Genomic DNA, 14,632 nt, shown 5'->3' on the forward strand with positions numbered 1-14,632 from the left:
ATGGTAGCTTTCTGGCAATTAACTTCTGGCCATTCATTCATTCAAATGCATTGGGGATGTTTCCCCTTTAGTGAAATGTGTAGTGTCAGAATTCCAGCAGTTTTTTAAGGATTCTTGTTAGTGCATAGGTATAACGACAATGTGCTAACGTAGTTAGCAGCATTTCCAGTACATCTCCTCGATGCGGATATACCCACAAGGTGAGTAAGAAAGTAAAAGTCCAATCATGTGGCTACCGCCGTTCATTCCGACATACCAGCACTCCGACATTGACGTCCAATTGTCGTAGTGGAGGCATGTCTCTTCATGGGAGAAAGTCGCACCACTCCGACATTTTTTTTTTCATGGTCGCAGTGGCGGTATTTAACTTTTTTTTCAAACAACGTGCCATTCCGACATGAGGTCATTAATAGGCTATTAATGTCATAACTATATCCAATTGTGTAAAATAATAAAGATTCACATTTAAAATGTCATTGTGAAGACTTCTTGATATGGTTATTTGTCTGTTGCGTGCACGACTCGCGGAAGTGAAAGCAGTTCTATAGACATGGCAAGTTCTCTGTCTCATTATTCGCGGACTAAGTGGAGCTAAATTAAGCTATTATTTTGCTGTCACTTCGTCTGTTTTATGGCCTAGAAGGTTGTATTTGGTATCTGTGGATAGCTCTAGCTCTCCTCTTTTATCTGACATGCAAGCCGTATCTTTTTAACCACGGTTTAACGCGTAAATCAAACGGAAGTAGCGGTAGCCGAAGCTATATGATTCTTGTTTGTTTGTCACTTCGTCTGTTTCTATAAAACAAAAGGATCGATGTGTTTGGTATCAATGGAAAGCTCTGTTTCTCCTCTTTCATTTGATATGCGTGTTATGTCTGTGCGAAGCCTGGTCCCGGAGTAATTCAAGCGAGAGTAGTGGCTGCGTGCGTGGGTGAACGCAGAGCAATAGGCTAGACTGTAAATATGATATTTCATTTAAATTCATGATTCTATTTTTATTTTCATACTTGATCGTACAGACACGTGTCTAGTCTCGTTGGAAAGCCCCGGTTCTGAGCTCTTTCATGCAATATAGGTCTCATCTCGCTGTAACTAATAATCGTGGAGCAATGTAACAGAGAAGAATGGGTGTGTTTTTTGACGCACTTTGCGTCCGTCGGGCTCTCATAGCGTCCGTTAAATTGACGTGGAAAAAAATAGGATTTGTAAACTGTCGGAATGGGGGTACTAAAATGTGTCGGATTGGCAGCATGTCGGAATAACACCATGTCTGAATAGCGGCATGTCGGACGAAAGGGATGTCGGACTGGCGGGATGTCGGACTGCCGACATGTAACCCAATCATGTATTGGTTCTACCTGTGTACCTAAAGGAGCATTTCACCCATGGGCATTAAAGGGATAGTTCGGATTTTAAGACACGAAGTTGTATGGGTTCCCTGTCAGCAACGTAGTGCATCAGCACTGACTTACCCCCGACAGCGTCCTGTGAGCCGAGATCCAGCCGGTTTTTGATCGTTTTTGATGCCGGACTATTTTCTTCAGCAAGTTTCTGGGGTCACGAAAGTAAAGTGTTTTTCTTCTCAAAACCATATGCGTTCAACAGTGTGATATATTTGCACCACAAAAACGTTGTCCAGCTGTCAGTAGCGCGCAGTGATAGGAATCGCGAAAAATAAGTAAGTGATAACGAGGTTTGAATTTTTCCTGGACAACGTTTTTGTGGTGCAAATATATCACTCTGTTGAACGCATATGGTTTTGAGAAGAAAAACACTTTACTTTCGTGACCCCAGAAACTTGCCGGACTACTTTCTTCAGCATCAAAAACGATCTAAAACCGGCTGGATCTCGGCTCACAGGACGCTGTCGGGGGTAAGTCAGTGCTGATGCACTACGTTGCTGACAGGGAACCCATACAACTTCGTGTCTTAAAATCCGAACTATCCCTTTAAGCTTGATATGGTTAGAAACCCAGTCATACTTTTGAATGGTCGTGCACAATTCCCTCCTTTTCATCTGAGATTGGAGAAAGGCAAAAATGTATTTTTGGCGTTTTTCAATAAATGCCAACAATTGCCAGAATTCCGCGCCTTTCACTGCTCTTCGCTGCATCCCCTCCAGAAAGTAGTGGAGCACAGAGAGAGAGTTAAAGGTATACTATGCAACATTTTTTTGTTAATCAAGTCGTTCCATACTGTTATATATGAATAAATGAGTCATTACCTGTCGAACAGTGTTTTTTTTGGCCGCTCTAGTGGTCTGTAGCAGTAGAACCACACTTGCAACTTCAGGAGACCTCGGGCACGCACCCATGCTCTACTTCAGGAAGTGTCATGTAAAGTCTCATGAAAAGGCACAGCAGACTGACCAATTGAGGAGTTTTGTAAAATATACACGCTAAAGCTGTAGGGGACGCTCTGCAGAGAAATATGCTAGCATAAAACGAGTGAAAATGAAAGCGAATCCGGCGATGAAATCGTCAATCCTGCATAGTATACCTTTAATGTAACGTTTTGGCATTAATACATTTCAATAATAGTACCATTGAATGAGGACTGAATCAGTGTTAAATCAACATTTGATTATCATTGAAATTTCAATGGCAATCACATCTGGTTGAATCAACGTTGAATCCACGTTTTAGATGATTGAAATGGTGATGTTGTTTCAACGGCAATCTCATCGAGCGCTTTCAATGTGGAAACAACATCGGAGTTCAATGCAGATTCAACGAATCCTTTCAACGTTGATTCAATTTGCTATCTGGGACGGTTACATGCTGCCACTCAGACATGCCACCACTACGACATGCTTCCATTTAGACATGCCTCTATTTCGACATGCTACTATTTCGACATGCTGCCAATCCGACACATTTTAGTACCCCCATTCCGACAGTTTACAAATCCTATTTTTTTTCCATGTCAATTTAACGGACCCTAGCCCGACGGACGCAAAGTGCATCAAAAAACACACCCATTCTTCTCTGTTACATTGCTCCGCGATTATTAGTCACATCAAGATGAGACCTATATTGCATGAAAGGGCAGAACCGGGGCTTTCCAACGAGACTAAACACGTGTCTGTACGATCAAGTATGAAAATAAAATATAACCATGAATTTAAATCAAAGTATATCATATTTACAGTCTATATTGCTCTGCGTTCACCCACACAGCCACTGCTCTCGTTTAAATTACTCCGGGACCAGGCATCGTACAGACATGACACACATATCAAATGAAAGAGGAGAAACAGGGCTTTCCATCGATACCAAACACATCGATCCTTTTGTGTTATACAAACAGACGAAGTGACAAACAAATAAGAATGTCATATAGTTTTGGCTACCGCTACTTTCGTTTGATTTACTCGTGAAACCATGGTCAAAAAGATATGGCTTGCATGTCAGATAAAAGAGGAGAGCTAGAGCTATCCACAGATACCAAATACACCTTCTAGGCCAGCAAAGTAATAACTTAATTCAGCTCCACTTAGTCCGCGAATAATGACAACTTGTCATGTACAGAACTGCTTTCACTTCCCCGCGTCGCGCACGCAACAAATAACCATATCAAGAAGTCCTCACAATGACATTTTAAATGTGAATCTATATTTTACACAATTGGATATAGTTATGACATTAATAGCCTATTAATGACCTCAAGTCGGAATGGCACGTTGTTTGAAAAAAAAGTTAAATACCGCCACTGCGACCATGGAAAAAAAAAATGTCGGAGTGGTGGGACTTCTTCCCATAAAGAGACATGCCTCCACTACGACAATTGGACGTCAATGTCGGGAGTGCTGGTATGTCGGAATGAACGGCGGATACCATCTGGGACGTGACCAACTTACTCTCGAAGTTACCCAGCTAAGCCAGTAACCCCACTTCGTAGTACAGGCCCCTGTGCTACACTAGCAAACAAAGCAAGCCAAGGGGTAGCCATTTCGACGTGCAGCAACCAACACCTCCCGCACAACCGATCAGAGTACCCGACCGGCCAACACCCCGATGCCAGCCCCGACTGAGCAAGCTCAAACTCTCCCGACGAGGGAAAAGTCTCCGACCACCTCCGACGAACTGTGACACATCGGACCGATTTCTTCCCAACCCCATCCAACTCCTCCAGACGTCCAACCGTCGGTTTGGTGTATATCGTGCTTTAAGGTTAAACTGATGGTCTCCTGGAACATCGACCACTTAAACAGAATGTATGACAATGAAAAAGAGAGTGAGACACAGGCAATATTTCTACATTCAGTTTTACAACACTTGAAACAAAACAAACAACAACAAAACAAACAAACTGAGGTAAAAACAAAATACTTTTAAAGTCTCCCACTTTTGACTGAATCTGAGCATCACCTTTGATGTAGTTTTCGCAAACAACTGCCACATCTTTCAGCTTAGCTTGTTTGGCTTTGTGAATTCGGCAGGTGACGCTGTTGCCAGCTCAACAATGCTCGCTGTTGACCTGACTGTCAGTTTGTTCACTCCAGCACAAGCAGCTGTCAATTTCAAGCCTTGGTTGTAGGCCTTTAGGACCTTCATGTATCGTCTAATGACTTCACAAAGGCACGGGCTGTAAGGTGCAAATCATAAGGAAAACTTACATTATGGACGGTACATAAAAATGTGTGTTCACAACAGTGTCATGAGTTCAAATGCTTATTGTATTATTATGTTGCAGCATGCAAGACAATACAGAACATATATAGGCTATATATAAATATATAAATTGCAAGCGTGATTCTTCTTGTTCTTAATGCGTCTCAGCCTTCCAGATGTAAACAGGGAACCATCGTCTCCTGAATAAACTGCAAGGGTGCAATAGCGGATAGGGACATTGGGGGCGGGAGGAAATATTACTGTTTTCGATAAAACTGGTCAGTCAAGTAAAACAACGATTTCTAAGCGATTTTATCACTATGAAAAAGTTGCATAGGGTCTCTTTAATTGTTCAAAGAAAACATGTCACCACGAACGTTCACTGTTTGCCAGACTGGAATGCACCTCTGTTATTGATCCGCATGAGCGCAGAGAAGCCAGCTTCACATAAACTCAAAGGTAAAGGCATAAAGTACTTGATGATTGCATGGGGACCAAGAGCAGTATATTCGTGCACAACGCTGTGCCAGAGCTGAGGGAGAGTCAACTCTGAAAACTTTTTCTGCTGGCCGCAATCGATAGGTACAGCCATTCAAATGACATTGACACAGTTTCCACGTAGCCTATTTAGCGATATTTTTAAGACATGTATGGCCTATCCATCATAGCTTATTACACTAGCAGGCTAGATCTTTGCAAGAGACCAGTGTGGCGCACCGCCAAATAGCTTAAAGTGTACGTTTGGCGGAAATTGAAAATAAAGCTATTTTCTGAATGAAAATACAACCAACTAAACCATTGAGGAAGTAATTTTCGCTTATCACGCAATACAGAGCTAGTACGGGCAGAAACAACAGTCTAAAATCGCAAACAGTGGGTTAGCATGGGGATTACAGCAACACGCTTTCAAAATCGCATTTGTAAACCACTAACATTGCTCAAAATAGCGCCAAACCTCATCAGTAGCTTGCTCTAGGTGTCTACACCTAAAACGAAGCACCAATCAGTCTGTAAACTTTGGAATAGTCAGTATACACGTAGAATCAATTTGAGACCGCAACCCCATCTGAAGCACAGAGTTGTCACGCGAGATTTCACACGAGAGCTCGTGGACTTTCCTTTGTGAGGAGCTGGAAGGGGTAAGTGTTCATAACAGTCTTCTTTATAAACGTCAGGTTCGTGAGCCAAGTAGTTGGTGCTTCGTTTTATGTGTAGACACCTAGAGCAAGCTTCTGACGAGGTTTGGCGCTGTTTTGAGCAATGTGAGTGGTTTAAAAATGCGATTTTGGAATAGCTCCCGTGCTTCCGTGTGAATAGCTCCTGTACTTCCGTGTGAATCTCGTGTGACATTTCCGTGGTTCAGATTGGGTTGCGGTCTCGAACTGATTTTATGAGTATACAGACTATTCCAAAGTTTACAGACTGATTGGTGCTTCGTTTTATGTGTAGACACCTAGAGCAAGCTGCTGACGAGGTTTGCCGCTGTTTGGAGCAATGTTAGTGGTTTAAAAATGCAAGTTTGAAAGCGTGTGGCTGTTTGCCCCATGCTAACCCACTGTTTGCGATTTTGGACAGTAGCTGTACTGCGTGATGAGCGAAAATTACTTCCTCCACGGCTTAGTTGATGTATTTTCATTCAGAAAATAGCTTTATTTTCATTTTCCAAACTTACGATTGAAGCGACGCTGGATAAGTTGTTACATTTTAAATTAAGGCTATCCTAATATGATTAATTGAATGTTCAAAACTGTTGACGGGTCCTGTGCGCAATCAGGTTCAGATAGTATAATGTTAGAATAGGGGGTTGGAAGTTCGTAGACTGATGAATTGTTATTTATTTGTTTATTAAAAGGGAATTCAGTCCGCGACCCTTTCAGAACGTCCCGCAAAGGTTGAGAAAGGCTGTTTTAGCCTAGCTACTGCGTAAAATTTGGACTTGCATTATTAGCTAATCAGAGCATGTGCCATTAAAAAGGAGGTTGATGTCGTTTTGTAGCATAACCCCTCTGGTTAATATGTCAAAGTAATCAAAACAAAAGCACTCCGAGATCGCAAACCTCCGCCTCGCGCATCCGCTTAACATCTTGCTTAAGCCTACCTTACATTGCCAGACTTTGCAAAGATTTGGAAAAGATTTTTGAAAGACTACAGTCTCAGACCCTCTCACATCTAAAGACAATTCATTGAGTTTTTAGTCACAGACTAGTCACAGGCCAGTCTCAGATTAGGATTTTGCAAAGACTGTGGTCACTATTTACAAGACTGCTGCTAGGCTATACGTCATCATCAACAGGAACTCACATGATAGGCTACTCATATCAAAGTAATTTTTTCGCGTTTCTGCAGCATTGTTTGATAGTGTGACATCACTAACAGATATAGAGTTGTTCTGTCACGTAGAATAGCCGACTAATAAATTATAAGAAATGAAATAACAAGTAATCATACAGGCTACAGCTGTCGCCTATTTTGCCCCTTCCGTTTTCGTGTTCGTCGACCGAGGTCACTATTGGTTTTTAATGTTCACGTCACTATTTGCATGAGCCACGACTGAAAAGACTTACTATAATATCAAACATGTTTGATATTGTCGTAACGGCAAAACTAGAAAAAGACTGACTCCGACGGACTTAAAACCGCTAAGATTGGCACCTTACACTAAACGATTTAGATGACGGGAGCGCGCCGAGATTCTAGTACAACTGGCAAGATTTCCGCCCGATTTTGGAAAGGTAGTCGCCGACTGTTAAAACAGACCAAAATCGTGCAATGTAAGCCAGCCTTTAGCAGACAAACCCCGATGAAAACATAACCTCATTTGCGGAGGTGATATGTTTCTAGCCTACACATTAGTTTGGTACTTGGTATGCCACTGATTCATAAAGCTTCAAACCTGAACATTTCCTACATACTTTTGCAAGTAGGCTACAAGGTAATGGCTATAGACGTCAGTCACTCGTTTTCTTTTTGTTTATTTGACAGTCACATTGCATAATCAGTTGTTGGAGCATTGCTCATGGTAATAAGTCATTCAGTGAGGGGGAATTTGATGTGTGTCTGATCTTTGTTGCTTGCTACTGATAATTTTTCAATGATCATTGAGCATCTGCCAAGTGTCTTACTTTAAATGAAAAACAAAGGAGCTATTAACTACAGTAGGCCTAATGTTGTGCTGTTGTAGTATGGACACCTTTTTTGTTGTGCGGCTCTTTTGAGTTTTCTGGAGTTTCTTTTTTTTTTGGCTCTTCATGCTAGACTGGTTGGCCACCCCTGCTCTAGGTAATGCTTTACCCTATCATACAGTAGGCTACACTGATCTTGCTAATGACTTTCCGTCATGGTTTTCGCACAGGCTGGACTGAGCTTCTTATCCAAACCTTACGGGTAATCTCCCTACTGTGCAATGTCAAACGTATAGCTTCCCTTCAACAGACTCGCTAACTATACTTCTTTGCGGGAAACCAACGTTATGTACGAGGAAGTTGTGAATTAGTTGTGCCTTCTATTTCGTATGTAGAAAATACATAAGCTACAACGGCGACACAGGACATGTTACATGAAGTTATGGGATTTAAAAAAATCTGAAATCTATGGCCTTCCTATGGGGTTAGCCAAGGGTTGATAACCAGCTCCATACGTGTTTCCACTTCTGGGAATTCTCCTGCCCCCTTGTTTGGAAACAACTTTGGGTATTTCTCAAAGTCAAGGATTGGTCCTTCCAAGCCACTTTTTCAAGGACGGAGGATGCATCGATGGATCCTCGGAGTGAAGAAATAACCCACAATCCTTTGTGTATGAACAATTTCCAGGTCGAATGTGGAAATACTGTAGGCTACTCCAAAACGTTTATTTAGAGGAAAGTGCAGCTGCAGTTGTCGGAACTCCTGTAAAAGCAGCACAATTTCCACAATTGACGTGCACTTCCACACTCGCTAGGCTGTTCCATTGCATGTGATCTTGACGGCTGGAGAGGGTACTGGGAAGTTGTGTAGCCTTGTCTCTCTAGCAGTCGACTCGAAAGAAAGCATTCTATCAAGGACGAGCTCTTGACTTTGAGAAACACCCTTTGTTTGGACCAACCGTAAACAGGATGCGAGTCCGTCACTGATTATGGTCCCCTGGAAATATTTCCGTTTTCATAGTTCGCAGTTCGTTTTCATCTAGTTTGCAGTTCGTTTTCATCTAGTTTGCAGTTTGTTTCCATATGTGCTCGTGTTGTGAATATTTGCAGCGTTTTCTGAGTTTGAAAGTACTTTTCTGAGGTTGCAGATGTTTTTGAATATGCATGTGTTGTGACCAGGGCTGCCAAGTTTCAGAAAATGGCATGCGTGAGATGTGGCCGACCGCAGGCGAACATTTTTTTGACTGTCACACTTAAAGTGTGACACTTGGCAGCTCCGATTAGAGTCGCTTTTTCAAGTGTGAACTTACCAAGAAAGAGGCAAATAAATGTTACACAGCTCTGCAACAAGTATAGGACCATGATAGACTTAGCAGCCTTAACGTTAACTTGGAAACTCAAGGAGAAACAGCGAATCAACAGTGAACGAAATCTAGAAAGCAGGAGAACGTTTTTAATTTAATTTTCGGAGTCGGCGCTGTTGTGTGAAAGATAAGTTAGAGACGCCAAGACCGGCTTTCCGTTGCTTCTGCTTTGTTTATATTGCATGATGCCTTCCGTGGTTGGTTAGATTTAGGCACAAAGGACTGATGGATTGGTTATTGCGGTCAGTCAATCAGAGTTGCCCGAACCACGGCAAGGGAAGGACCAAAGTTTATGAAAAATAAATACATATAGTGCACTGAATGGGGAAATATTTTGCGTGAGAAATGTCAAGTATGGCGTGTGGTGTGAGAATGGGTCAAATTGCGTGACTCTCACACTCAAAGCGTGAGACTTTGCAGCCCTGGTTGTGACCCTTCTCTTCAAGTCCATCACAGCAGCAGTTAACCACGGTGTCCCCCAGGGGTCTGTCCTCGGCCCAATTCTCTTCACCATCTACATGCTCCCCCTTGGACAGATAATCCGTCAACATGGACTCAGCTTTCACTGCTATGCGGACGACACCCAGTTGTACATCAGCACGAAACCCTCTTCCCAGCTTCCACCCCTGCAACTCAACAACTGCCTGCAGGAAATTAAAAATAGGATGACCTCTAACCTCCTGAAACTAAACAGCAGCAAAACAGAGCTCATGGTGGTGGCTCCAGCACCACTGCTTAACCCTCTAACCGCCCGGGTTTTTTTGGATTTTTGCATAAAAAATCTAAAAGGCCATGGCTTGAAAGTGGTCAGAGATAAAGTCCTACTGTAAATGTGATATCATTGAGTATGAACTAAAGTTTATAAAGGGAGTACATTTAGTCATCTAATTTGCATATTATGACGTCACAGGATGGCAATAGTGTCAAATTATGCACATTTCAGTAAATACTGATTGTTGAACACATTTGAGCAGTTTTACTTTGATTTTTGTAATTTCTCCGACATAACAAACAAACAGGACCAGAGCCACATGTAAACCAACAATAGTAATCTATTAGTATTACCACAATCCCTATGTTACTATATAATAAAGTAGCCTGGTCAAATCAGTTCCTATCGCGGATGACTTTGTAGTTCTTCAGAGCCCTATTTTTACTAGACCTGCTGTCTGTACCATGTCAATTACAGACACTATCATCATGATTATCACTGGCACCAAGCACACCATGCTTATTTGAACCCTTTGGTCAACATTGCTGCAGGTAAACATTGACGTACACACGCAAAGACCCACCTTCATTCACAGACGCATCTTGACTGTCACTGCCAATGAACGACCGATCATAATCTCCAAAAGGCAGATATTCTCCTTCAGAATCAGAGTAGGTGAATGGCAGACCCAAGACTTCATAACACACGACTTTGTTTTTTAACATTTGCCGTTTTTCTGCTTCAATTTGTGCATAGCGATCGTGCATTTCACTTCCGCGTTATAAACAGGAAATGCGTCTTTTTTATTTTGTTTCTCGTGAGTAATACAGGCACTTCCTGAAAACTGTTTTACTCGAATTTGGGCTTGAATCGAAGCTCTGGATGTCTGCCAACTAGTGGTGGAGAGTACAAAGGCGATTTGTCACCCTACTCGGATCTACCGTCTGTTTTAATCAGTGATGTTGCTTGTCGCCGTACGGCGCCTTGGGCGGTTAGAGGGTTAAGAAGGTTGGAGATCTTGCCCTGGCCATAGATGGCTATTCCACCTCCCTATCACCAGAGGCGCGGAATCTGGGTGTTATCATCGACCCCACCCTCTCATTCCGGTCTCACATCAAGAACGTCACCAAATCTGCCTTCTTCCACTTGCGCAACATCTCAAGACTCCGGCCATCACTATCCGACTCAGTTACTGAGACTCTCATCCACTCATTCATCACCTCCCGCCTGGACTACTGTAATGGTGTTCTGTCTGGGCTGCCTAGTAAGGCCCTTGACAGATTGCAGTACGTCCAGAACTCAGCTGCCAGGGTGCTAACTCACACCAAGCCCTGGCAGCACATCACCCCCATATTCAAGAAACTCCACTGGCTCCCTGTCAAAGCACGCATCACATACAAAATCCTCCTCCTCACGTACAAATCACTACACTCACTTGCACCCAAGTACATTACTGATCTCCTCCACCCCTACTCCCAATCACGGTCCCTGCGCTCCACAGGCAAGGGGTGCCTCTCAACATGCCTCCTCAATCCTCGATGCTCGATCATCGAGGGGCATTCCCACTGATCTATAACTAACACTGGATAGACTATCCCAATGTTTCCCCCCCATCATTCTTTATGTAGATCAGTGAGGATCGAGGCATCGAGGAGCGAGGGAGGACGTATAAACGCTGCGTGAGAGGCACCCATAGATCTACTCACCATTCCCCGCACCAAACTAAAGACCTTTGGTGATAGGGCCTTCTGTGTAACTGCCCCTACCCTATGGAACAACCTACCATCTCTCATCCGTTCTGCCACCTCCCTGTCAATGTTCAAAAAGCACCTGAAAACACACCTCTTCTCTCTGACCTACCCCTCTTAGCCCCCCACCCTCCCCACTCCTACTCTTGTTAAGCGACCTTGAGTATCTTGAAAGGCGCTATATAAATGTAATTTATTATTATTATTATTATTATTCTCGGCCACCGTAAATGTACTGTAGGTTATTTTCAACCCAACATTTGTTAGAGTGTATGTATTTCTCTTCCTAGTGTTCATTCTCTCTCTCTCTCTCTCTGTAGTGCTTATTCTCTCCCTCCCTCTCTCTTCCTGTGATGACGCTGGCAGACACCTAGGGAACTGGAGGGATAGAGGGGGTCACCTCACAGTACAGTATGTCTCCCTGTCTGTCTGGCCTTACTCCTTCACTCTCTGCGTGGCTCTGCTACTGGCTAGACAGGAAGTCATTTCTCTCTCCCTCAATCCCTCTCTCCTTGTGGTGTGGTGCTGGTGAGCATTAAATAACTCTCTCTCTCTCTTTCTTCATCTTCTCCATCTCTCTCTCTCTTCATCTCTCTCTCTCTCTCTCTCTCCCTCTTTCCCTGTGGTGTGGTCCTTCTGAGTATTGTGGAGCCTCCAGGGATCAAGAGGCCATTACCTCATCTCTGTCCCCTATCAGTCTCTCCTCACCCCCGCCCTGTGGAGCTGATGCATTGCTGAACAGTAGGGGAAATCCAGAGGCCAAGAGGGCCTTACACAGGAAGAAGAACCTCATCTCTCTCTCTCTCTCTCTCTCTCTCTCTCTCCCTCTCTCTCTCCCTCTCCATTTATCACTCCCTCTATCACTCTCTGCTCTCACAGTATGGAGTACTTCACAGTAGAGGAACCGAAGGTCAACACAGAGGAAAGAGCATGTCATATTTCTCTCTCTCTCCCTCTCTGCATCTTTCATTCTCTCTCTCTCGCTCTCTCTCTCTCTCTCTCTCTCTCTGTTCTGTAGGGTCTGTGGGCAGTAGGGGCCAAAAGGCCATTAAGGAGAAATACCTCATCTCTCTCTCCCTATCTCTCTCCCTCTCTCATCTCCCTCTTTTGCTCTCTCCCCTCTCTCATCTCTCTCCCCCTTTCTCATTGCCCTCCATGGTATTGGTGGACAGTGGGGCCCAAGAGGCCAAAACAGAGGAAAGGGCAGCTCATCTCTCTTCCTCCCCCTCTTTCTCTCTATCCCTCTCTCTCTCTTTCTATCTACCCCCCCCCCCCCACACACACACACACACACACCTCTCTCTCTCTGTGCCCTGTGAGGTTGGTGGACTCCTGGGATGAAAGGCCATTACAGAGGAAAGAGCACCTCATCTCTCTCTCTTTCTCTCTCTCCCTCCCTCCATCTTTTATTCCCCCTATTCCTTCTTTCCATCTCTCTTCCTCTGTGTGAGGTGGGTGGGCAGTAGGTGGAAGGCCATTAAGGGGAGAGGGACGCCTCATCTCATCTCTCTCCCTGCAGCACCAACACACACACACACACACACGGGCAGGCTGTGTGGGGTGGTGGAGGGGGTGGGATTGATTAAGGGAGGTACGCCAGCAGGGAATCTTCAGGTGAATCTATCAAATCTGGGGGTTGCTGGAGACTAGCTGATGGCATGGCTGTGTTGTATAATAGTGTTTTGGTGTGTATCTTTAACTGTGTGTGCTTGTGTATCTGTGTGCTCACTGTGTGTGTGTGTGTGTTTGTGTGTGTGTGTGTGTGTGTGTGTGTGCGTGATTACTGTGTGTGTGTGTGTGATTACTGTGTGTGTGCGCAGGTCTGTGTATGTATGCGTTTGTGCAGTGAGAATAGGTCTCCTGTAGGCCTCCACACTGCCGCTGGATTGGCGACCGGAGAGCGCAAAAGGCAGCGTCCTGAGGCGGCCAGGCTGAGTGAAAAACAGAAGATAATTATAACACATTAGTCAGCCTCCTGGAGCCTCCACTGCCTCCTCACACACAGCGGTAGCCATGAAGATGACAGCTCTCAAACAGCTCCCAGCCACTCATTTAACACTTCATGTCACCGGCAGGAGACAGCAGGAACAAATAAATAAGTTAGTGTGTGTTTGGATGCGTGCTGTGCGTAAAGCATGTACAGTAAGTGCGTATATGTACAGTATGTTTGTATGTATTATGTGCATGTGCGTGTATATGTGCGTGTGCCTGTGTGTGTCTCAGTGTGTGTGTGTGTACAGAGGAGAGAGGTGTGTGGAGGAGCATTGAGGGGAGTCTATATTGTTTCCTGTTGCCAGTGATTTATGTCTGAATGTTTTGGACCACTGTTAGCATCTCCTTTCATTGCTCTGAATCAATACTTCTGCAACCATAATAAACCACAACAGCAATCCAGCCCTGGCATCAGCAGGGAGATTTACTGCAGTGGTGTGTGTGTTTGTGTGTGGGTACGTGCATGCATTTATGTGCATGATTGTGTGTGTGCGTGTAAAAGTTTGTGCATGTAAGTGTATGTGTGTGTGTGGCCTTGTATATGCCTGTGTGAGTGGATATGTGTGTGTGTGTGTGTATGTTTGTGTACATGTGCATTCACAGTACATGTGTGTGTGTGTGTGTGTGTGTGTGTCATGTACCATTCATATCCTTTTCTATTATGTATTGCATGTACTTTTGTCTCTCATCTGCTATTAAATCACACAGAGTTGACCCAGATGGTGACGAGCCTGGTTCTGGACTGGACCTGACCCAGAGGTGAACCAGGACACAGCCGGATCTGACCCTGACGTGAGCCAGAACACAACCGGATCCGGAGTGAATCGGCAGAAATCTGGTGGGCCTCTGGTCTCTTTGAACTGCTCATTCTTATAGTGCTGGCGGTGACACACACAACTACACCGCCTTCTTATCTCTTACTCTCTCTTTCTATCTCTTCCCTCTCTCTCTCTCTCTCTCTCTCTCTTTTAACAGAAGGCTTGTGTTCATTCTGAATGGATGAATGACTCAGTCCAGGGCCAGGCCCAAACAAACGACTCCAGCCGTAACGTCTCTAATTGAGAATCTATGGCGGCATTTAT

Source organism: Sardina pilchardus, chromosome 24 (genome assembly GCF_963854185.1).
Source record: "Sardina pilchardus chromosome 24, fSarPil1.1, whole genome shotgun sequence".
Taxonomy (NCBI): domain Eukaryota; kingdom Metazoa; phylum Chordata; class Actinopteri; order Clupeiformes; family Clupeidae; genus Sardina; species Sardina pilchardus.